At 38.2% G+C, this 25,000-nt stretch overlaps 1 long non-coding RNA gene and 3 other non-coding genes across 4 annotated transcripts in view; 2 read left to right on the top strand and 2 right to left on the bottom strand.

The window, feature by feature from the left end:
• The window catches only part of LOC135214993 (uncharacterized), a 266,054-nt gene that overhangs the window by 60,961 nt on the left and 180,093 nt on the right, over positions 1 to 25,000 (bottom strand). The gene's annotated exons all lie outside the window — the stretch shown is intronic.
• On the top strand, positions 3,243 to 3,314 carry Trnag-ucc (transfer RNA glycine (anticodon UCC)). The gene has a single exon. It is a non-coding gene; the product is annotated as a tRNA-Gly (tRNA).
• Trnas-gcu (transfer RNA serine (anticodon GCU)) lies at positions 4,558 to 4,639 on the bottom strand. The gene has a single exon. It is a non-coding gene; the product is annotated as a tRNA-Ser (tRNA).
• Positions 18,163 to 18,234, top strand: Trnag-ucc (transfer RNA glycine (anticodon UCC)). Its single transcript has one exon. It is a non-coding gene; the product is annotated as a tRNA-Gly (tRNA).

The raw sequence follows: 25,000 nt of genomic DNA, 5'->3' as shown, positions 1-25,000 counted from the left end.
TCCAATTTCTCGAATATGCCTGGTAGATATCCTTCGTCGACTATAATCTCTTGTTGGTCACTAATCGCTGGTATGGACAGAGGCTTTTTGGGGGAGATGAAAACCAGATGTCTAATGCTAAAAAGCCTAATGTTTGGAGTAACAAAATCCTTCGCTAAGAAAAATCATTATCGTATTCCCTTTCCCTTTTCCCTTTTCTTCCTTATTATCCGTTTCGTGCCTTTTTCTTAAGTATTATTAAGTTATTGTCTTTTGGAATAACGACACTGTGCCCACACATTACATTATATATATAGTATATATATATATATATATATCTATATATATATATATATATATATATATATATATATATATATATATATATAATATATCGTCATATTTTTACTTTTAATGCTTGAAAGTGTCCCCCGTATATGCAAAAAACTGTAAAGGTGTCTCTCTCTCTCTCTCTCTCTCTCTCTCTCTCTCTCTCTCTCTCTCTCTCGAACCACATTACGAGCAGATAATTATTGTTGCTTCTTTAAATCAAAATCGCTGACATACTTAAGAGTTAAATGACTGAACTACCCAGTCATTTCTGCCAATTTGAAATGTGTTCTCATTCGTCCACATTGATAATAACAAACCGTAAGCTAACCTTAATTAATAATCATAACATATGCAACGTAATGTTGTATTTATTTTAAAGACAATAATCGAGAATGTTCGTGCTTTCTATATAATGAAACGTCATGGACAACTTTATATTTCCAATAAAGATTAATAAATTTGTAGGATTTAAAAAAAAAAATGAGGTCTTACGGCGCCATCATTCTTCCCACAAATCCTGAAACAGATTGCACTGCATTTAATAACTCTTTTTCATTAATTCTAGGTGCGCAATGGATAATAAGCAACACCCAACGCACCAATTGGAGGTTGTATGCTATATTTACGTTGAGGGAATAATACGGGGAAACGCTAGATGGCAACGCTTATTTGTATGTCCATATGTCTTGAATCAGTTTTAAATGGAGTCATCAAAGAATATCATTCATTCTCTCTCTCTCTCTCTCTCTCTCTCTCTCTCTCTCTCTCTCTCTCTCTCTAGGAATCTGCAGTTTGCTCAAGGTTATTATAATCTCTCTTAAGAATAATTTATGCACACACACACACACACACACACACACGCGCGCGCGCGCAAACGCACACACACACACACACACAAATATATGTATATATATATATATACACACACACACACACACACACACACACACATATATATATATATATATATATATATATATATATATATATATATATATATATTGTGTGTATGTGTTTTTAATTACTGGAAGCAAAGCAGTTCTACCTTCAGACAGGTTGTCCATAAATTTGCAACGTGACTGACATGTTTTTCGACCAGTCATCATTTATCTGTTAATTACTGCATCTATTTATACAGATTTTCTCAGAGAGAGAGAGAGAGAGAGAGAGAGAGAGAGAGAGAGAGAGAGAGAGAGAGAGAGACATTCCATCTGTTATGAATAATGTTGTGAATAACTTTTTTTTTTTTTTTTTTTTGGGGGGGGGCAAAAATGTAAAATTACATTTTGCTAAATTTCTAACTTATAACTCATGGAACATAATCAAGAGCTTACACATATAAAATTAAAATGACTAAACAACACGTTTAATATAAATAAAATCTCAACAATTCTAGTAAGTTATTATGTATTATGAATGATGAATACTCTATATAACTGTTCTTTAGAAGCTAAAGAACAGCGTTAGGTTAAACGACCTAGGATACACTAATAAATCAGAAGGGATAATGAATGCACTCTAAGACATAGGAGGATTCTCTCTCTCTCTCTCTCTCTCTCTCTCTCTCTCTCTCTCTCTCTCTCTCTCTCTCTCTCTCTCTCTCTCCTTATATATAAAAAATGAACCCACGTTACTAAAGAATGTATTCATGTATACCGAATCTCATTAAAGAGCGGCTCCTTCTTCTATTCCTTCTCTCTACGAACAGAGGACTCCTTGTGGTGTGTATATATATACACACTTGTCAAGACGCCTAATTATGTTAATTGTGCTCCTGCCGTCTTCGTCTTCCATCCCAACATTCATTTCGATTATGATTCTGCAGATATCGGGACATGACGCTGCATTCGATAAGGGGACCCTTTTCAGGTGCTTGCGTTATTCATGTGGCGTGCGTTTGAAAGGAACTCAACGGACAGTGAAAAGACAACGAGAGAGAGAGAGAGAGAGAGAGAGAGAGAGAGAGAGAGAGAGAGAGAGAGAGAGAGAGAGAGAGCATTCGCAGCTTCAATAATGTTTCGGAACAAAGTGCAGACGGTTTGCTGGGTCTCGTATATGCCACATTCACAAATCCCTTGATAGCCTCTCGAAGGAGAGAGAGAGAGAGAGAGAGAGAGAGAGAGAGAGAGAGAGAGAGAGAGAGAGAGAGTGTTGCCTTTCTTGTCGCTGAACGCACCCAGGAGAATTTTAGATGGGCCGTATTCAGTTTCATAAGCAAGCACTCTTGTTTTATTTTCATAATGAGACACGTGTCGAATCGCTTATAAGTCTCTCTCTCTCTCTCTCTCTCTCTCTCTCTCTCTCTCTCTCTCTCTCTATATATATATATATATATATATATAGATATATATATATATATATATATATATATATATATATATATATATATATATATATATATATATATATATATATATATATATTCTTTCAATTATCTGTTCAATTTTCTTCAATTCACTTCGGTGGCTTTACAACACTGATTCGTCGCATTTTAATTACTTCTCTATATTATGCATTCATCAATCCTTCCTTTTGAATGTCAAGAAATTTTGATTACTTTTTTTTTAATACTATTGCATTTTTCTTTCATATTACCAGACGAAGTTATTGGTTATCAAAAAATTTTCCTTTTTTAATCCATCCTTTAAATGCTCTCCAATTTTTTATCAATTCGGTATCCTGTGTTAATTAATTCGTCTAATTTAGGGCGAGATCAAAGAAATACTTCGCGTTTATATTCCTCGTGTCTGCCCTTCAGTAAATATTAACGTAGTAGGTTTGCCGTTCGAGCGACTATCTTTTATGTCGAGAAAAAATAAAGCCGTCAGGAACTTATGTTTAAAATACTGAAATTCAGATTACGTAAAAACGCAAATATTACCAAGCTGACTTCATTTTAATCAATGATAGATTGTTTATAAGTGCTTCATGCGTTGGTGGTATAGTGGTTAGCATAGCTGCCTTCCAAGCAGTTGACCCGGGTTCGATTCCCGGCCAACGCAAGAACTCTCCTTTTTTTTCTTTCTTTCTTTTTTTCTTTTTTTTATAGAAAAGAAAGTCTATATTTATGAGTATACAAAAATCAGACTTGCAGGTTGTGTAAATGGGACAGGCACACATCCAGGAGTGACAATTTACAGGGTCACATGACGCGGGCAGAGGGTAGCTTATGGTTTCTAAATTTTCGGACGAAATGTTTTTGTGATAAAAAAATAAAAGTTTTTTCCATTAATACAGTTTAAATTTTTTTTCTTATTGTACTCTGGCTATTCACATAATTTTTTGTGGGGTCAAATTCTTAATGAAGATTTATTACTTATTCACAATAATTTTTTCATTCAATATCTAGCCTTCTCATTATAAATTTTGAGAATAAAAAGGTTATAAAAGTAACTGGGGGAAAACGTCGTAGCTGCACTATGAAACACTTGTTGGGAGAGGGTGGAAAGCAAGATGGAGGAGAGAGAATATGAACGGAGGCACAGTAAAAGCAATGAAACGCGGTTGCAGCTAGGGGCCACAGGGACGCTGCAAAGAACCTTAGCTAATGCCTACAATGTGCCGCGTGAGGTGCACTGATGGTAACATCCCCTAGCGTAGAAAAATGAAACTTACATAAAGTACCCAAGAGATAAATTCTAATTCATGGAAGTGATGCACAAACATGACAAGGTGAGGTTGCAAAGTATATCTAATGAAAGTAATGAAATAGGCTGATTTACAATATAATGAAATGAAGGTGTTCAGATGATTTAGTTACATAATTAGAATGGAAGTAGCGTGAAGGTTATCGACTAACAGAGTTGGTGCATGTTGATGTATTCATAATGCAAAATTTGTAAAGGACTCAAATCACTGTTGGTGAGGTCTCGATGCAACTGTGAAAGGTTGTTTGAGAAGAAGTTAGTTTCATTCTAATCTTTTCGCTCGATAGCTAAGTGCAGTAATGAATCATTTCTCTCTGAGATATCATAATAAAAATAAAATAAAACTGAAAATCTTCATCTCCAGACACATCAATACTGGTAATATATATCACTTCCTGATATCTGAATGACCTTTTGAAAATGTTTCAGCGGAAAATATTTAGACTTGCTCTTCTAATTCAACTATTTGGTTGCCTCTCATTAGATGCCAGATATAGTTGAGAAACCTCTCTTGTTTTTTGTTTTTCGATGTTAGCCACGTTTGTCCACATTAAAGGAGGCAACAACAACACAACAAAACAAAGTAAAAACCACCTTTCGACGAGGATGGGATTCGAACCCACGCAGGGAGACCCTATTGGATTAGCAGTCCAACGCCTTAACCACTCGGCCACCTCGTCATATAGAATTCCCGAAACCTATCATTAAAAAAAATCCACACTTAAAAAATATTAATTGCGAAAGATGACTTTACATTTTTTTTATATTTCGCAAAGTTATTCTATTATAATATATAAAGAAAATCTAATCTCAGCGAAAATTCGAAAAATATCTGCAAACATTTCCATCGACGTAACTTGCATACCCAATAAATGATGACCTAACTTATCACTTCCAACAAAACACTACCTAGGGTGCCCCAGTTAGATCAAGGGAAAAGGGGGAAGGGGGAGGGGGAGGGGGGAGGGGGGAGGGGGGGAGGAGTGGAGCTGAGTGTCACAGGGATTTGCGTTCCTAAACTCCCCTTCGGAACTAAGGCAAACCTAACTGAAGTAATCGAGATGAGATTTTAAACATGCCTGCAATAACTCATTTAATAAGACGAAGGCTGCAATATCGACTAATCAATAGGACGGAGATAAGATTTCATTTACAACGTGGAACTCAAAATCAAATAAACAGATTCGTTTTTAGTTTGGAAACTTCAAATCGTCTGAATGTTAATTTTTGCTAATCCCAGCTCTTCTGTGACCCTTTCAATCAGAGATATTAAACTCTGAGGGTAATATTACACTCTAGCGATCAACAATGCTCTCGACGACTGATTCCTCATTAAACATACGTATATACCTTTTAATCTAGACCCTATTTGGAGAAAAGAAAAGTCTCATTACGGTGTACTAGAATTATGATACCGACGTTGTATTGCTGGTAACTGTTACTTCGAATTCTCTGGATGGCAGTGGAAATTAAATAGCGGAGAGAGAGAGAGAGAGAGAGAGAGAGAGAGAGAGAGAGAGAGAGAGAGAGAGAGAGAGAGAGAGCAAATTCAAGACACTACATCAGAGAAAGGGAGGTATAAAGATTGAATAACAAAATCATATTCATCACGACTGGCGTACAAAATGAGCATTTATGCGTAAACTAATAACTCGTGTGAGTACAGCCTGTAAACCCAATGGATCTATATATTTCACGTAGGTAGCACTTTGAGGGGAAAAAAGAAGAAGGGCTAAATATGGAAAGAAAAAATAAAAAATAAAAACGTGCTGGCGAAAAGACAGCTGGTGCTAGAAACGATCAAAATCTGAAAGCCAAACTCTCTCTCTCCCACCAAGAGGGAGGAGATGGTTTCAACTATCTAAAGTCTTGTGAAGTGAATGAGGAACACGCAAGGAACGTTGACTAACAAGATGCAAGTAGGCAGATTAAAACACAGGTCAAAATGATAAAAGGAAAACCATATCCACACACGCATTACCTCTCTCTCTCTCTTCTCTCGTCTCCTCTCTCTCTCTCTCTCTCTCTCTCTCTCATTAATATATGTGTGCGTGTGTATGATATATATGTATATATACAATTTACAAGGTCTGTTTTATTTATAGAACCTTCTCATGACACTGCACCCAGACTGAATTAACTATGGCATTACCATAATCCTTTCAAACAAGTAGAACCCATTTTGTACTAAGCTGGGGAGTGTTATACGAAGTCATATGCCTGATTTCGAAAGACTGGCTGATTAATTGTAGGTCATCTCATCATGTTCATGAACAAGAGTTGGTTAAAGAAGGTGAAATCCAACATAGATGCTTTCACAAGTAAAGGATAAATGTCCTTACTTTACAACGTAAATAATAAAGGTAAGTATACTGTCAGAGACTTTTTCTCCAATACATACTCCTTTTTTGTGGTCAAAAGGATTATATCCTTAGATGTTCTAAGTTCTCTTTGTAAAAGCCTTAAAACCTTAAAGAAAAATGACAAGATATTTACGACAATTAAGTGTTGAGAAAAAAAATCTGTAACCAAAGAGGTTTACGATCTCTCTATTTTTATTATATACATACGAATATACTGCACACACACACACAACACACTATAGAATTTCGGCCGGAAAGGCCAAGCGCTGGACCTACAAGGTCCTTCAGCGCTGGAAGAAAAATTGACAGTGAAAGGTTTGAAAGGTGTAACAGGAGGAAAACCTCAATGCAGTTGCACATGAATCAACGGTTAAAGAGGGTGGAAAGTCATAAGTAAGAGAGAGAATATGAACGGAGGTAAAGTAGAAGGAAAGTAGTTGCAGCTAGGGGCTGAAGGGGCGCTGCAAAGACCATTCAGTAATGCCACAGTGCACCGCCGCGTGAGTGCACTGACGGCACTGCCCCTCTACGGGGGATTCTGCTAATCAAGTCACTGGAAATTTTGTTTGTTGGCAAAATTTCTACTAAGTAAGTTGACCTACCGCTGATCAGTCCACCAGCGTTTCCGGTAGTCCTTGATAACCCAAACCATAACAATAACAGTACTGGGAATAGCAATAATCATCTTAATAATTATCTTAACAAAACTAACATAACCGCGGTTCGGGAATCAGTAATCGGTGAATTAAATATAAGAATTGAAAATCCTGCATTGTGAATTGAACGTAAAGTCTATAAAGTCTAACTAGACTAAGTAACGTCGAATATTTTGAAACTGTCTGGGAATCAGCTGATGTCACCAGTGACCCATTTTTTCGCGCGAGATTTCCACGGGACACTGGATTCTGCTAGTTAACACCACCTAACCGTGACGTTAGCGTGGACCATCTATTACTATTTCGTTTCCTCCTCCTACTCAGCATGCAATTCTCCAATCAAAATGCCAAGGCTACATAGTAACTATATCCTAAGCAACATGACACCTTCTCCTCCTCCTCTCCTCCTCCTTCGCAGCATGCAGTTCTCCTCAAACAAATTTTCCAGACTATAACATATATGTAACTACATCCTAAATTTGCAACATGTTCTCCATCCTCCTGCCTCCTCCTCCTCCTCCTCCCCTCCTCGCTACCTCCTCCTCCTCCTCCTCCTCCTCCATCCTCCTCGCAGCAGCAGCAGCAGCAGCAGCAGGTGTATTCTCCAATCAAATTCTAAGGCTACATATATGTAACTACATCCTAAGCAACATGACATACATCTTTGCATGTTAGACCTTCGCAATCACAACTAGACCTCTGCACTCGAGTGCTTGTCGCCCTTTGGCAATAGAACGTAAAGAAAGATCTGACAAAATTCTGCCAAGGAAATGGAGGCCATGTTCAAGTATAAGGTACACGGACCAAAACCAAAATGGATAACAGTGCAAAAGCCTATAATAGCCCGTGAAGTGAAGAGGAAAGTAACACGCCGGATGTAGGAGCCTATTTTTTGATAATCGACCAAGCATCAGCTTCGTGCACGGCACGGTTTTTTGATTGAGCTGTCAAACTTTTGCCGGCACGGGCTCTTTGCTCAGAGAGCAGCCGTAACTCTGCACGGGCTCTTTGCTCAGAGAGCAGCCCATAACACCGCACTGGCTCTTGCTCATAAAGCAGCCCGTAACACCGCACGTTGGTTCTTGCTCAGAGAGAGCCATAAAACACCGCACTGGCTCTTGCTCATAGAGCAGCCCCGTAACACCGCACGGGTTCTTGCTCAGAGAGCAGCCCATAACACCGCACTGGCTCTTGCTCATAGAGCAGCCCGTAACACCGCACGGGTTCTTTGCTCAGAGAGCAGCCCATAACACCGCACTGGCTCTTGCTCATAGAGCAGCCCATAACACCGCAACGGGTTCTTGCTCATAGAGCAGCCCGTAACACCGCAACGGGGTTCTTGCTCATAGAGCAGCCCATAAACACCGCACGGGCTCTTGCTCATAGAGCAGCCCGTACAACCGCACGGGTTCTTGCTCAATAGAGCAGCCCATAACACCGCACGGGCTCTGCTCATAGACAGCCCATAACACCGCACGGCTCTTGCTCAGAGAGCAGCCCGTAACACCGCACGGGTTCTTGCTCATAGAGCAGCCCGTAACGTTGCACGGGCTCTTGCTCGCAGAGAAGGCCCGCAACACTGCACGGGCTCTTGCTCACTGAACAGCCCGTAAAAACACACACAAGCTCTTGCTCATAGAGCAGCCCGTAACTCTGCACGGGGTCTTACTTCCTTGGCCCACTCCACGCAAGCGCCTATAGCGTTGCAATTTAACTGATCAAGTGCATATGCAACACATGTTCAACTATGCACGAGAGTTTTCAGGGCGTGGTGCGCCAAGGTTTGGCCATGAATCTACCACGGGAAACCAAGACGAGTCTGTTTTCATTCTAATGGATTCGGATGTGTGAGAGAGAAAAGAAAAGGTGCTTGGTGAAGGTCACCGACCCTGATAAAAGTCTTTCAGTGCCCAATCGGTCTTAAGACAAAATTGATAACGGGGAGGTGTTATAGGGAGTCCACACACAATCATTAGTTTTACTCATTACGTGTGGGATAAGTTACTATATTATATTTCAAGTCACGCGTGGGCAGCATTTAATCATCGCTCACAACCCAATTCGCTCTAAAGTCATCCGCTGTGCCAGAGGATATTGTGTCACTAATGACATCTGTTTCTTGCTTATACTGGAAATGAGCTGATGATAGTGACACAACTCTGTCTCCTTATAAGACGATGACAATGTGAAAATTTCAAAAAATAGGTATTTCTTCAAACTGATGCATTTCGATATTAGCGCCGAAATCTACGGATAACTAACACACTGATATGGCAGACACGAACAAATCAATTGAATTGATGACGTAACATAGGTTATTTCACGAAGCTCCAAAGTAAATTACGACATAAGAATCATGCATTTGATGTTGGGCTAGATAACATAAGTGAAAAATATAATGCATTTGTCTTTATACACAACCCTACTTCCTACAGGAATATATTACTATTATCATTTCTCATAACGTGGTTGGTAAGTCTGGAATACTTTGTGTTTAGTGAACATTTAAAATATTAGTTATCGAAGAAGGAGACCGTTGACTTCCAAGCTTGATTCTAAATCATCTATTCTGGGTTAAAATCGAGAAACCGATGAAACAAGCGGGATAAACAGTTCAATAGAAAACGAAAACATAACCACCCTGTCATAAAATCTTTTACATAGCGGTTTCAAGCATCTTTATCAAAACTGAAAACAACTCCACTGATTCATGAATGAACGTGTGTGTTGTGTGTCTGTGTGTGTGTGTGAGAGAGAGTCATTTTGCTTAGCAATATTATACATCACAACAAATTTCGTAAGACAAGCAACCGTTTTGTACAGGCGGCTCAATCACATTTCCTACCAAATTTGCCTCCATTCTTTGGGACTCTTTCTTTGGGGGGAGGGGGGGGGGGTTTCCTGTGAATCCGCGGGGCGGGCGTTGCTGTACCTTAATTGCACCTGTTCAAGGTGCGCTGCCAGTCGAAAGGGAGGCTGGGGGAGGGGGGTAAGGGGGAGGGGGAGGGGGTAAGGGGGAGGAGGGGAGATCATTTGAGGGTGGTCATTCCCACGTAGTTATTACGGGATGTGCAATTTTCTTTTGTTGCCTGAATGTTTGCTGTCCAAATGGGAATGCTGCAAGGTGTACAAAAATGTTTGTTGCAAGCGTCTCACTTACCCAGCTTACTGTGCAAGTACAGACATTGTACACTACAAGTTTACTTTCCTTAACAACTGGATAATAAAACTATCAATGAAAATCTGTTTTAAAAAGTATCATGTACGGTACACACTTGGTGAAAAAAAAAAAAAAATTCGCTTGGCAACAACAATGGTGAGAAAAATTCTTCTGTAATAAATATGATTATCAAATATCCACCGTAACAGAAGCCTTCTCAAAGTATTTCTTTGAAGTAGGTCTTAGCAATATCGTCTCTGTCACTATGACACGAAGATTTAAACCTTTTGCTTCGCGCGCATTCTTCGTAACTGTTCGTAACTGATTTAAACAACCAACAATCTGAAAAAGTCTACCTCTATAACAAAAATTGCAAATGAACTTCGTACAAGCAACACAAAAAGAACCCCGCGTGGAATTTGCGGTTTCATTAACTTTAAGAGAAACTACGACTGAATAAATGCTTAAGGTTTCACAAGGAACCTCCTAATGACAAAGGCAGGGTAGACTGCAATGTATGAAGACGTAAGAAATTAGTACGAGGCTCTAAGGGGAGAAAGAAAGAATTTGCAACCTGTTGAATACTTTCTTATTTTGCGTTTTAATGGTTGGAATGTGGCTAGCATGACTTCTCAGCCTTGGCTAATATGATTCTGCAGCACTGGTCAGCAAGATGAACTCAGCGTTGCCTGGCAGGATTCCTCAGCACTGACTAGCAGTTTCCTCAACACTGGCTAGCAGTTTCCTCAGCAGTGGCTAGCAGTTTCCTCAGCACTGGCTAGCAGTTTCCTCAACAGTGGCTAGCAGTTTCCTCAACACTGGCTAGCAGTTTCCTCAGCAGTGGCTAGCAGGAATCCTCAGCACTGGCTAATATAATTCCTCAGCACTGGCTAGCAGTTTCTTCAGCACTGGGTAGCGTGATTCTCAACAATGACTAAAAGGATCATAAACCAAAACAACATTTAATAATAATAAAAAAAATCATACAAAAAGGCATGACAGAGAGACAATGTAAGTAAAGCATCGATAAACCAGTGAAGGATAAAACGCCGAATTCCGAAGCATTAAGCATGAACAAAAATTTTTTGTTTTCGCATGACTGCAAATGAGCCAATGCAAAACACAATCAATTAAATCAAGAATTATTCTCATTAACAACTTCAAAGGGTCCGAAATCACCAGTGCTTCAAAGAGAAGTCGACCAGATCTGTTTTCACCAAAAGACCAATGTGAATTTTGTTGCTTGACAGCAATGCAAAACCAATTCTGCTAACCTGGCATAGGGCCTGCTTATGTACAAAAACCACATGACTGATGATTGATAACCTGGCGTTACTAACAAGGGCCATCAGCCCTAAATGCAAACACGCGAATGCTATAAGGAACTAATATGACATTGATTAAACAAACATATTATACTTGTGAACGAGTCAAGTAGTAACACAATTAAGCAGTTTTTCAAAGTTTCAAGAAATTAAGAATGTAAAATATCTTTGCGATGGCCGGGAATCGAACCCGGGTCAAACTGCTTGGAAGGCAGCTATGCTAACCACTATACCACCATCGCCTTGAAATCTAACAGTAACACATGTGCTCTTATTATCAGGTAATCTCAGAGGGAGGCTGCCTACCTTGACGATGTTAGATCATTTAAAGATTCTCGCGAAACGCCATTCCTCCCGAAGCATTTGTAACTGGACCAAAATAATAATATAAAAACAAGTAAATCGAGACAGATGCCGAAGACTCGAAGCAGACGAATGAAATAAGAGAGGTTTAGAGCAGTTGACATCTAATGGACAGCTGTGATGGTACGGGCTGGCATCCCTCCCGGGTTGGGGGGAGATACGGCCGCGTCTAGGGGTGGTACTGTGTCCAGGGGGGGGGGGAGGGGGGGGGGGCCTCCCAACATGTGAGGGGGTGAGGGTTCCTCCACAGCTGAGCCACGTGGGATCACCTTCGAAAAGGGTTCCCCAACCCCAAGTAGTATACTGCCAACATCGCCAAGTGCCTCGCTCATGGCAACATTTGCAAACGTCACTTTTGCGTACACATTTCTATCCGTCGGGTCACGTGATTCTGATGTGCTCGGCTCTTTAACGTCATTTTTGCGGGCTGCTCTATGAGCAAGAGCCCGTGCTGGCTATAAGGTCAGCTAAATCTAAAACAACAATATCATGCATATGTCAGTTAAAAGAAAGTGGCATTGGATACTAAAAATCATCAATTGAATAAAAAAGTTGTATTATTTAGAAAATGTATAAAAACAGACTATCAAAAGCATATCTTATAAATGATAGAACTTATTTACATCACTGTGGATTTGTATTATACAACAGTGTTTCACAATGATTTTTTTTGCAAACTAAATAATTGTTACTAATTCCTAATATGTTACCAATAAATTATTGTTAAAACTTGGTGAGATTATCGTGAAACACTGCTATATAGTTGCAATTCACTTCTACCTGTCATTAGAAATTTCTAAGTTCACTCAAAACCAAATTATACCTCTGATTCTGTACAAATATTTTAATGTCACTCATTTGTCCCCCCTTAGAACTAAGACATTCTAATAATAATCTAACCGCAGTCAATGTGTCCACAAATAAACCAACATATTCCCACGGACGAATACTTACAGGAAACGATAGCTTAAATTTCACTATAAATTACAAGTATACGAATTTTACAGAGCACGACCTTCAGACATCCAAATCTCCGTATTCATGACTGTTGTTACGAACTTTTCCTGGAAATGACGGTCGAAAGTACACGAAATGCCTCTCAGGTTGCAATTTTGGAAGGCCATGAAATTTCGCAGCGCTACGCCAACTCACTACGCCCCCAGCTGTACCTGTTTTGGGCGAATCTTGAGGCCGGATTCGTGCGTAAATCATAATTTGTAAGTATATACGAAAATATCCCAGTAAATTCAAAAAAAGAAAGACAATGGCATCAAACCAAAAGCTAATTTGGTGGGAATTTTCGCGTCTCAAGACTACGCGTGCATTCGAGTTCAAATATAATAAAACAAAATAAAATAAAAAATAACAAATAACAAAACAAAATAAAGATAATAAAATATAAAAAAATAAACTTTTATAGAGCACATGACAGCCACTTTCCATAACCAGACCGAAAGCTTTTCACTTCAATTAGATTTATTAGGTTTTTTTTTTTTCACGGTGCACCTTTTGACTTGGGAGGATCTGAAAAAAATCATAGTTTTTAAAGAGAGAGAGAGAGAGAGAGAGAGAGAGAGAGAGAGAGGGAGAGAGAGAGAGAGAGACGAAGAGGATTGTACTTTCCAGGTTGCTGTCAAAGAGAGAGAGAGAGAGAGGGGAAAATTGTACTTTCCAGGTTGCTGTCAGAGAGAGAGAGAGAGAGGGGGAAAAATTGTACTTTCCAGGTTGCTGTCAAAGAGAGAGAGAGAGAGGGGAAAATTGTACTTTCCAGGTTGCTGTAAAGAGAGAGAGAGAGGGGAAAATTGTACTTTCCAGGTTGCTGTCAAAGAGAGAGAGAGAGAGGGGAAAATTGTATTTCAGGTTGCTGTCAGAGCGAGAGAGAGGGGAAAATTGTACTTTTTCCAGGTTGCTGTCAGAGAGAGAGAGAGAGGGGAAAAATTGTACTTTCCAGGTTGCTGTCAAAGAGAGAGAGAGAGATTTGTGGGGAAAATTGTACTTTCCAGGTTGCTGTCAAAGAGAGAGGAGAGGGGAAAAGAGGGTCTGTCAAAGAGAGAGAGAGAGGGGAAAATTGTACTTTCCAGGTTGCTGTCAAAGAGAGAGAGAGAGGGGAAAAATTGTACTTTCCAGGTTGCTGTCAAAGAGCGAGAGAGAGAGGGGAAAATTGTACTTTCCAGGTTGACTGTCAAAGAGAGAGAGAGAGGGGATGTACTTTCCAGGTTGCTGTCAAAGAGAGAGAGAGAGGGGAAAATTGTACTTTCCAGGTTGCTGTCAAAGAGAGAGAGAGAGGGGAAAAAAAATTGACTTTCCAGGTTGCGTCAAAGAGAGAGAGAGAGGGGAAAATTGTACTTTCCAGGTTGCTGTCAAAGAGAGAGACGAGAGAGTTGAAAATTGTACTTTCCAGTTGCTGTCAGAGAGAGAGAGAGGGGATTGTCTTTCCAGTTGCTGTCAAAGAGAGAGAGAGAGATTGTACTTTTCCAGGTTGCTGTCAAAGAGAGAGAGAGAGAGGGGAAAATTGACTTTCCAGGTTGCTGTCAAAGGAGAGAGAGCGGGGAAACATTGCTGCAAAGAGAGAGCAGAGAGAGGGGAAAATTGTACTTTCCAGGTTGCTGTCAAAGAGAGAGAGAGAGATTGGGTACTTCCAGTGCTGTCAAAGAGAGAGAGAGGAGGGAAAAAATGTACTTTTCCAGGTTGCTGTAAACAAAGAGAGAGAGAGAGAGGGGAAAATTGTACTTTCCAGGTTGCTGTCAAAAGAGAGAGAGAGAGATGTTACTTTCCAGGTTGCTGTCAAGAGAGAGAGAGAGAGGGAAAATTGTACTTTCCAGGTTGCTGTCAAAGAGAGAGAGAGAGGGGAAAATTGTACTTTCCAGGTTGCTGTCAAGAGAGAGAGAGAGAGGGGAAAATTGTACTTTCCAGGTTGCTGTCAAAGAGAGAGAGAGAGAGGGGAAAATGTACTTCCAGGTTGCTGTCAAAGAGAGAGAGAGAGAGGGGAAAATTGTACTTTCCAGGTTGCTGTCAAAGAGAGAGAGAGAGAGGGGAAAATTGTACTTTCCAGGTTGCTGTCAAAATTAGAGAGAGAGGAGAGGGGATTGTACTTTCCAGGTTGATGTCAAGAGAGAGAGAGAGAGGGGAAAATTGTACTTTCCAGGTTGCTGTCAAAGAGAGAGAGAGAGAGGGGAAAATTGTACTTTCCATTCAAAGTTGCTTTGTTCAAAGAGAGAGAGAGAGAGGGGAAAATTGTACTTTCCAGGTTGCTGTCAAAGAGAGAGAGAGAGAGGGGAAAATTGCTTTACTTTCCAAAGGTTGCTTTTGGTTCAAAGAGAGAGAGAGAGAGAAAATTGTACATTTCCAGGTTGCTGTCAAAGAGATGAGAGAGAGAGGGGAAAATGTACCTTTCCAGGTTGCTGTCAAAGAGAGAGAGAGAGAGGGGAAAATTGTACTTTCCAGTTGCTGTCAAGAGAGAGAGAGAGAGGGGAAAATTGTACTTTCCGGTTTCTGTCAAAGAGAGAGAGAGAGAGGGGAAAATTGTATTTCCAGGTTGCTGTCAAGACGAGAGAGAGAGAGGGGAAAAATTACTTTCCAGGTTGCGTCAGAGAGAGAGAGAGAGGGGAAACAAAATTGTTACTTCCAGGTTGCGTCAAAGAGAGAGAGAGAGAAATGTACTTTCCAGGTTGCTGTCAAAGAGAGAGAGAGAGAGGGGAAAAATTGTACTTTCCAGGTTGCTGTCAAAGAGAGAGAGAGAGAGCGGGGAATTGTACTTTCCAGGTTGCTGTCAAGAGAGAGAGAGAGGGGAAAATTGTACTTTCCAGGTTGCTGTCAAAGAGAGAGAGAGAGAGGGGAAAATTGTACTTTCCAGGTTGCTGTAAAGAGAGAGAGAGAGAGGGGAAAAGGGTTGTACTTTCAGGTTGCTGTCAAAGAGAGAGAGAGAGAGGGGAAAATTGTACTTTCCAGGTTGCTGTCAGAGAGAGAGAGAGGGGAAAAAGATTTGTTAAACTTTCAGGTTGCTGTCAAAGAGAGAGAGAGAGAGGGAAACTGTACTTTCCAGGTTTGCTGTCAAAGAGAGAGAGAGAGAGGGGAAATTGTACTTTCCAGGTTGCTGTCAAAGAGAAAGAGAGAGAGAGGGGAAAATTGTCTTCCAGCGGTTGCTGTCAAAGAGAGAGAGAGAGAGGGGAAAAGAGGCGAAAGAAGAGAGAGAAAATGAGAGGGGAAAAATGACTTTCCAGGTTGCGTAAGAAGAGAGGAGAGAGAGGGGAAAAATTGGACTTTCCAGTTGCGTAAAGAGGAGAGAGAGAGGGAAAATTGTACTTTCCAGGTTGCTGTAAAAGAGAGAGAGAGAGGAAAGAAAATTGTACTTTCCAGGTGCTGTCAGAGAGAGAGAGAGAGAGGGGAAAATTGTACTTTTCAGGTTGCTGTCAAAGAGAGAGAGAGCGGGGAAAATTGTATTTCCAGGTTGCTGTCAAAGAGAGAGAGGAGAGGGGAAAAGATTGGTCTTTCAAAGGTTGCTGTCAAAGAAGAGAGAGAGAGAGAGTTACTTTTCCAGGTGCTGTCAAAGAGAGAGAGAGAGAGGGGACAACAAATTGTACTTTCCAGGTGCTGTCAAAGAGAGAGAGAGAGAGGGGAAAATTGTACTTTCAAGGTTGCTGTCAAAACGCTTCTTACTTTCGAGGTTCTGAAGCAGCAATTTCGAAGTCAGACATGACAAATAACCGAAATATGACCTTTTTATACAGAGAAAAAGAATGACGAAGCATAAACCGCGCTCTCCCCCCCCCCCCCATCTCTCTCTCTCTCTCTCTCTCTCTCTCTCTCTCTCTCTCTCTCTCTCTCTGAGACAAAACGCATCATACCTTCTTTTCACGCTTCGAAGACTTTGAGATCTAAGGTGGGTTCATCAGCCTCATAATATCTCCTCCACCATCCATACTAATTTAGGGAATTTCTGTGATTCAATTTAACACCTGCTACCACAGGAGATGATGGACCCAGGGCAGGGCAAGCTAAGCTGTCATCTGTTATCACCTTAGTTCCTTTAAAGCAATCTGAGGAGAAAAGCATTACAAATCCAATGAGGATGATCTGCGTTATATGTTTCCTTCTTGGCCAAAAAATTTAATGCTATCAGGCTAAAAGATCTACTGATGAGTTTACACTCAAGTGGACTGTAGGATGAAGCGTGGAATTTGGCAAAGGGTGCAGACGGATAAATCAATTTGATCAGCAAATCACACTTCATTACCTAGCCAGATCTGCATCTCGTATATCATCTATGTTCGTCTGCAAAATGTCCCATTTCTCACAATGTTACTTTTAGTTCGAAGTTGTTTTCAGAAATATGCTGATTTAAGATTGAAATTATCATAATGACCGTAGCTTTTACGACGGAAGCACAACTCGCTCAAAGAGTACAGAGTTGTAATGCAAACAATACACTGTACAATCTGATAATAGGCGACACGATTATTCTTATTCCTTTCATTAATGAGAAACTGGATTCATGTACAAAATCGACAGTTACGTGAGAGAGAGAGAGAGAGAGAGATGAGAGCGAGAGAGAGAGAGACGAGAGAGAGAGAGAGAGAGAGAGAGAGGGTCTGTTTCCTTTACTATACAGAGCATAACTAGTCAAATACGACGCATGAAAGCTTTTCACAACCTGTATCTATGTGACCACACATTCTGTGTTTAAATAACAGACCTGATCTGAATAATAATATTATATTATTCTATACTGTATCTAGACCATACTACACTATACTATAACTAAATAGTACATCGTGCTAGAGGGAGAATCCACACGGACTTCCTGGCCCTATTTTCAGGTACGCATCCTTGGTTGTAAAGTCAATGACATGTCAAGCTGAAGATATATACTATAACAATTATTCAACAGTTAAATCTAGATCATCTGAGACCTTTAAAGTAAAATGTGCCCGAATAAAACATCTGGTCATAAAAGGTAAACCTACCTAAGAGAAGAGGATCTCATTGTATGAATAATGACAAGTGTTGGGTGCCTGGAGAGCGAGATGGACAGGTGACGTAATGTAAACATTGGAGGCTTCCGAGCGTGTTAAGACATTTGACACCTGTTGCTCTCTCCAGTAACCAGCCTTTTTGCGACTTTATTATATTCCCTTGTGCACTTCCATTAACTCTAATATCACATCTAATTAACATCCTAATCAGTTTTCGTGACACAAACTCAATTATACAATTCTTGAACCGTTCACTATCGTGGCATTATACACTTATAGTTCTCGGCTAGATTGACAGAGTATGACACCCACTAGAGTTAAACAGCTTATCATTACTTATATAATTTTATCTACTACATGTAAGGCGATGGTGGTATAGTGGTTAGCATAGCTGCCTTCCAAGCAGTTGACCCGGGTTCGATTCCCGGCCATCGCAAACTAATATTTTGAAGATTTAAAAATCCATATAAAGTGTATCAGCGGAAAAATTTCCAACAAGTCATTTTGCACTATAATTGGTTTTCTCGCATAATTTTAGAGTTATGGAAGAAAAACTCTTCAAAGAGGAGAGAGAAATTGCATCTAACGCAAACTGGAAATGCACCAACTGATAGAAAGTGACTGATCGGCAGAAATCAGTGCTTCAAGGCAGCGCGGGGAAGGGGAGGGGGCTCAAGAACAACATTTCGGGGGCGGTCCAAGAGCAAACGTCGCCCCGGACTGCATTCAAGTGTGTAGTTCACGACTTTTAGGAGCTCAGCCACTGACTGACACACGACGAGTGATGTCGACTCACTTGTTTTTTTTTTTCTTTTCTGCATTCCTTCTTCATTCTTTTGTTTCAAGACTGTCATTCATTTTCCACTCGTCAAGGTAACTAACAATTGAAAGAGGAAAAGAAAGCAGAGTTGTAGATCACAGGCCTTTATAATTTCTTCGCAAACGGAAGAGAAGGATAAAATGTGGCCATTTGGAAACCAGAGATCCAAGTCATGGTAGTTCCTGCATTGCATTTCCTTCGGAGTCTTTTGAATGCATGACTCGGCAGTGAGAGAACAAACATCATACATACAACATACATACATACATACATACATATACATATATATATATATATATATATATATATATATATATATATATATATATATATATATATAAAGTAGTGTGAGTGCGCTTGGATATGGTTTATCTTTCTTTATAACGAGTTGACCTTCTGCTTTAATGATTGCGTCATCCCTAAATAAATTTAGAAAATATTGTGATCTTCCTCAAAATCATGTTGACATAAAGGTATTGTATACGAGCTGCCAATGTTAAGAAAAGTTTGACCGATCTTAAAAAGGACAATACTATCCACTTTACAAAAGCTGATAACTCAAATAGTATACAATTTTAGATAAAGCTGACTACATATCACGTATGAAAGCCCTACTGGATGATGTGACTTATAAAAAACTAACAAAAAATCCCCCTTGATCAAGCCATAAAAAACTTTAATAGCACAGTGATAAAAATCCTTAAAGATAAAACAGAACTACTAGGCAAATTGTCAGTCAAATCTCCTTCGCTACCTTACCTGTACGGATTAATCAAAACGCACAAAGAAAATAACCCAATGCGACCTATTATCAGTACTTTTGGTTCAATTTCATATAAACTTTCGAAATATATCACTAAGATCTTGTCCCCGTTACTTGGAACCATCTCCGATTCTCATATATATAATTTTCTAGATTTAGTTGATAAATTAAACAAAATTACTCTGCCCCACCGATAGATTTGTTAGTTTTGATGTATGTTCTCTTTTTACTAAAGTCCCTATAGTCTCTATTTTAGAATATCTTAGTAATGAACTAACTCAGCATGAATTACGTCTACCTATAAGTCACATTATTTCACTCACTAGGTCGTGCATTTGCGATTATAAGTTTATATTCAATGGTGAATTTTATCAACAAATATTTGGCATGGCAATGGGCAACCCTCTATCACCACTCCTCTCAAACTTGTACATAGAATTTTTTGAAAAACGCTACTTACCTAATATCACTTATATTCCTGTAAAGTGGTATAGATATATTGATGGTATTTTAGCTGTTCTGCCTGCTGGTATTGATGTAAATGATTTACTCTCTAAATTAAATAACCAGGTACCATCGATTAAGTTTACTTTAGAATTGGAAAAAGACAATTGTCTCCCTTTCTTAGATGTTTTGATACATAGAGAACCATTTCAATGTAAATTCAGTATTTATAGGAAACCAACCAACAACTTAACTTATGTTCATTTCTATTCAGGCCACCATCTTAACATCAAAATATCAATTTTTTTCTTCTATGTTTTTACGAGTATTGCGCATTGTCAGTCCCCAATATTTGGATCAAGATAAGCCCTTGCTTGACTCGGACAGTCGAGCAAGGGCTTAGAAGTAAGATTAAACAAGAATTAATATTCTGTAAAAACTGGGCAAACATCTAATGCAATATTCATTCATTTAAGTGAAAACAACCACCAAATAAATTGGATAGGTAGTTCAGAATCTGCCATAATACAACTTGCTTCCCATTGTAATTTTAATATTAGTCGGTGCCTGTTTCATTTAGACCTTTGTATTTGTAACATGTTTAAGAATGACCTCAAAGATATAATTACAGACTTAAATACAAATTAGTTGCCTTCGAGATATCTTCGCTGTATATGTATGTTTAATATGTATTGTGAATAAGTTTATGTTTACCAAAGATCTGAATAGCAGTCGCCCTATATAATCCTTTAATTGTCTTGTCCCTGTGTCTGAGCAGATTGACTTAATCTTTTTTTTTTTAATTGTACCTATGTTTATGCTTATTTGGAGAGGTTATTCATTCTACAGGTGTGCCGGATTCTAAGTACAAATCTCCTTATAATCCCTATCTGTCAGTTATACGACCTTTCCTATACTGTCAATTCATCATGTAAGTCAGTTCATCTGCTAAGTAAAGGACGCTGAGTCGAAAGATCTTGCAGAAACGCCGTTGTTTATTTTACCTTCGTGGCTTATACCTTTATTTATGGATCTATCACATTCCAAACTTTTGTGATTCAGTTATATATATATATATATATATATATATATATATATATATATATATTACATTATATATATATATATATATATATATATATATATATATAATATATTTATGAAACTGGTAAAAATGTCCTGTTACAACAGAATTCCATCTAACAAAAGGAGCCTATAAAAACGCCTAAAATAAAGAAAGTCATATATTTCGGAAACTGCTGTCTCTCTCCCTTCATTTACTTACCCAAACACCTTAGCCAAATGACTGATTAACATCCAACAAAAGACATCCCCCAAGGACACAGGCGTTTACGCAATCCATGCCAGGACCGTGACAATCTTGCATCGGATTTACAGGAAAATCGCTTCCCATAGATTAATACAACAAACGGCTCAGTTACATATGGACAACAGAACTCAGCTATTTTCAACCATATAATTGAATATAACCATAGAATAAACTGGAATTGGTCATGTATAATTTCTAGCAGCAACTGCCTGTACAAGAATCAAATGATAGAATCATCCTTAATTAAAGAGAGGCAGGTAATGAACATCTCAAAAGGAGCATGGGATTCAGATGTTATCGACAAGATTTTCATCAACAATGCTTAAAAAAGATTAAATAAAGATTCTCAGCGGGAGTGACCTAAATTGGCTTACCTGTGGATGGATCTCTTGGTATAAATACCACCTTTTCTGTAAACTTTTCTTCATTCATCTACCTGAAGAGGGAGACAGCGGTCTCTGAAATATAGTATTTTTTTCTCTCTATATTTTGGGTGTATGGGCTCCTTTTATTAGATGGAATTCTGATGTAACAGGCCATTTTTACCAGTTATTATATATATATATGACTGGTAAAAAAGATCTTGCAGAAACTCCATTGTTTATTTGTCCTTCGTGGCTTATACCTTTATTTATGGATTTATGACAGTCCAAACTTTCGTGATTCAGTTATTTATATATATATATATATATATATATATATATATATATATATATATATATATATATATATATATTATATATGAAACTGGTAAAAATATCCTGTTACAACAGAATTCCATGTAACAAAAAGAGCCCATAAAAACGCCTAAAATAAAGAAAGTCATATATTTCAGAAACTGCTGTCTCTCTCCCTTCAGGTAGGTAATGAATGAGAAAAGTTACAGAAAAGGCGGCGGTATTTATACCAAAAGATCCATCCGCAGGTATAGCCGTTTTACTAGGTCATCCCTGCAGTTTCTCGTTAATATATATAGATACTATACATTATCTATCTATCTATCTATCTACATATATATATATATATATATATATATATATATATATATATATAGATAGATATGTATATATATAATATATATATATATATATATATATATATATATATATATATATATATATATAATGATCACAGTATCTATATATATTAACGAGAAATTATCTGCAGGGGTGACCTAGTAAAACGGCTATACCTGCGGATGGATCTCTTGGTATAAATACCGCCGCCTTTTCTGTAACTTTTCTCATTCATTACCTACCTGAAGGGAGAGAGACAGCAGTTTCTGAAATATATGACTTTCTTTATTTTAGGCGTTTTTATGGGCTCCTTTTGTTACATGGAATTCTGTTGTAAGAGGACATTTTTACCAGTTTCATATATAAATATATATATATATATATATATATATATATATATATATATATATATATATATATATATATATATATATATATATATATATATATATATATATAATATAAATAACTGAATCACGAAAGTTTGGACTGTCATAAATCCATAAATAAAGGTATAAGCCACGAAGGACAAATAAACAATGGAGTTTCTGCAAGATCTTTTTACCAGTCATATATATATATATATATATATATATATATATATATATATATATATATATAACTGGTAAAAATGGCCTGTTACATCAGAATTCCATCTAATAAAAGGAGCCCATAAAAACACCAAAATATAGAGAGAAAAATACCATATTTCAGAGACTGCTGTCTCCCTCTTCAGGTAGATGAATGAGAAAAGTTTACAGAAAAGGTGGTATTTATACCAAGGGATCCATCCACAGGTAAGCCAATTTAGGTCACTCCCGCTGATAATCTTCATTTAATCTTTTTAAGCATTAGTTGATGAAAATCTTGTCGATCACATCTGAATCCCATGCTCCTTTTGAGATGTTCATTACCTGCCTCTCTTTAATTAAGGATGATTCTATCATTTGATTCTTATACAGGCAGTTGCTGCTAGAAATTATACATGACAAATTCCAGTTTATTCTATGGTTATATTAAATTATATGGTTGAAAATAGCTGAGTTCTGTTGTCCATATGTAACTGACCGTTTGTGTTGTATTAATCTATGGGGAAGTGATTTTCCTGTAAATCCGATGCAAGATTGTCACAGTCCTGGCATGGGATTTCGTAAACGCCTGTGTCCTTGGGGGATGTCTTTTGATGGATGTTAATCAGTCATTTGGCTAAGGTGTTTGGGTAAGTAAATGCAAAAGGGTTAGATGTTCCTAGGATCTGAGTCACCGTCTTAATCCTGTCCAGGTGTGGAATTTTTATTCTATTGTTGGGTGTATCTCTGGTCTTGTCGTGAGGGGGTCGGTAGAAAATTACATTTGCTTTGTGAATTGATTTCTCAGTTATATGGTCAGGATACTTTAAAGACAAAAGCTGCTTACGAATTAGTTCAAATTCTTTTTCCAGGAAATCTGGGGAACAAATTTGTAAGGCTCTTAAGAACAGGTTGCTGGCTACACCTATCTTGATAGCAATGTCATGATAGCTAAAGTAGTGAATGTATGAAAGTGAGAACGTTGGTTGTCTGTATTTGGTAAATTTGTATTCTGTCGTGTCTCTGATTATTAAAACATCAAGAAGAGGAATTTGGTTGTCTGTTTCCCATTCAACTTTAAATTTGATGCTGGGCACTAATGCGTTTAATTTTGAAATGAATTCATTAAAATTGCCCCATCTATTATCCCAAAATGTTAGAATATCATCTACAAATCTCATCCACATGTTTTGGGGTTTTCTTGCATTTATTACTGTGGTTTCAAAGTATTCCATGTACAGATTGGCTAAAACAGGACTTAAAGGCCTACCCATACTACACCCGAATTTTTGCTATTAGAATAATTCCTTGAATGAAAATACGTTATTAGATGCACATAATTCAACTAACTTTATTATTTTGTCATGCGCCAATAGGAAATTATCTGAATAGGGGGATCATTTTTCCCTCAAAAACCGAAGAACGTCCTGTACTGGTACTTTGTGAATAGAGAATCTACGTCAAGGCTTAAAAGTTTTATGTTGTGAAGTGGTATATGTGCTTCTCTGAATTTGTGACAAAAATCTTCCGAATGTTTAATGTGACTGGGAAAAAAAGTGCCTAAGAAAAGTGAAAGGAGGCCAGCTAACCATTTAGAAATTTTGTAATTGAAAGCTCCGGCACATGAAACGATGGGTCTGAATGGAAGATTGTCTTTGTGAGTTTTGGGAAGGCCATAAAAGTAGGGTAGTTTAGGATTAATTACTTTAAATTTCTCTAATAGTTCAATACTCTTTTTGTCTTGGCCAATTAATCTTACTTTCCGAAAAAATTCTGTGGGGACGTTTTGGAGGGGATTTATCGTCAGTTTGTCGTAAGTGTTTGTGTCGCTAAGGAGTTGCTTTGATTTTGTCGAGGTAGAAGTCTTTGTCCATTATTACGATTTTGCCGTCTTTGTTGGATCTACTTATTATGTAACACCTAACTTTTTTAGCGAGTGGATGGCTATCATATATCTACAGGGAACAGGATATTTCTTATTTAGGTCAGTTAAAGCACTTAGTAACACTCCTTTTAAACATATCTCTTTATGGCTGTAGTTTCTGTCAGATATGAATTCATCAAAAGCCACTATGAAGTCTAGGTTGTTTTTGCGGTCTGGCATAAAGGCAAAGGATAAGCCTAGATTTAAAACTAAATGTTGGTTTACAGTAAGGGGGGTGTTGGATAAGTTTAAAACTTTGTCTTGTTGCTCAAGATTATTCCATGTGCTATTGTTTATTAAGTTATTTAACTTGCGTAAAAGTCTGTTAGAATGAGT

The sequence above is a fragment of the Macrobrachium nipponense genome, chromosome 46 (genome assembly GCF_015104395.2).
Source record: "Macrobrachium nipponense isolate FS-2020 chromosome 46, ASM1510439v2, whole genome shotgun sequence".
Taxonomy (NCBI): Eukaryota; Metazoa; Arthropoda; class Malacostraca; order Decapoda; family Palaemonidae; genus Macrobrachium; species Macrobrachium nipponense.
This window is presented reverse-complemented; position numbering and strand designations above follow the sequence as displayed.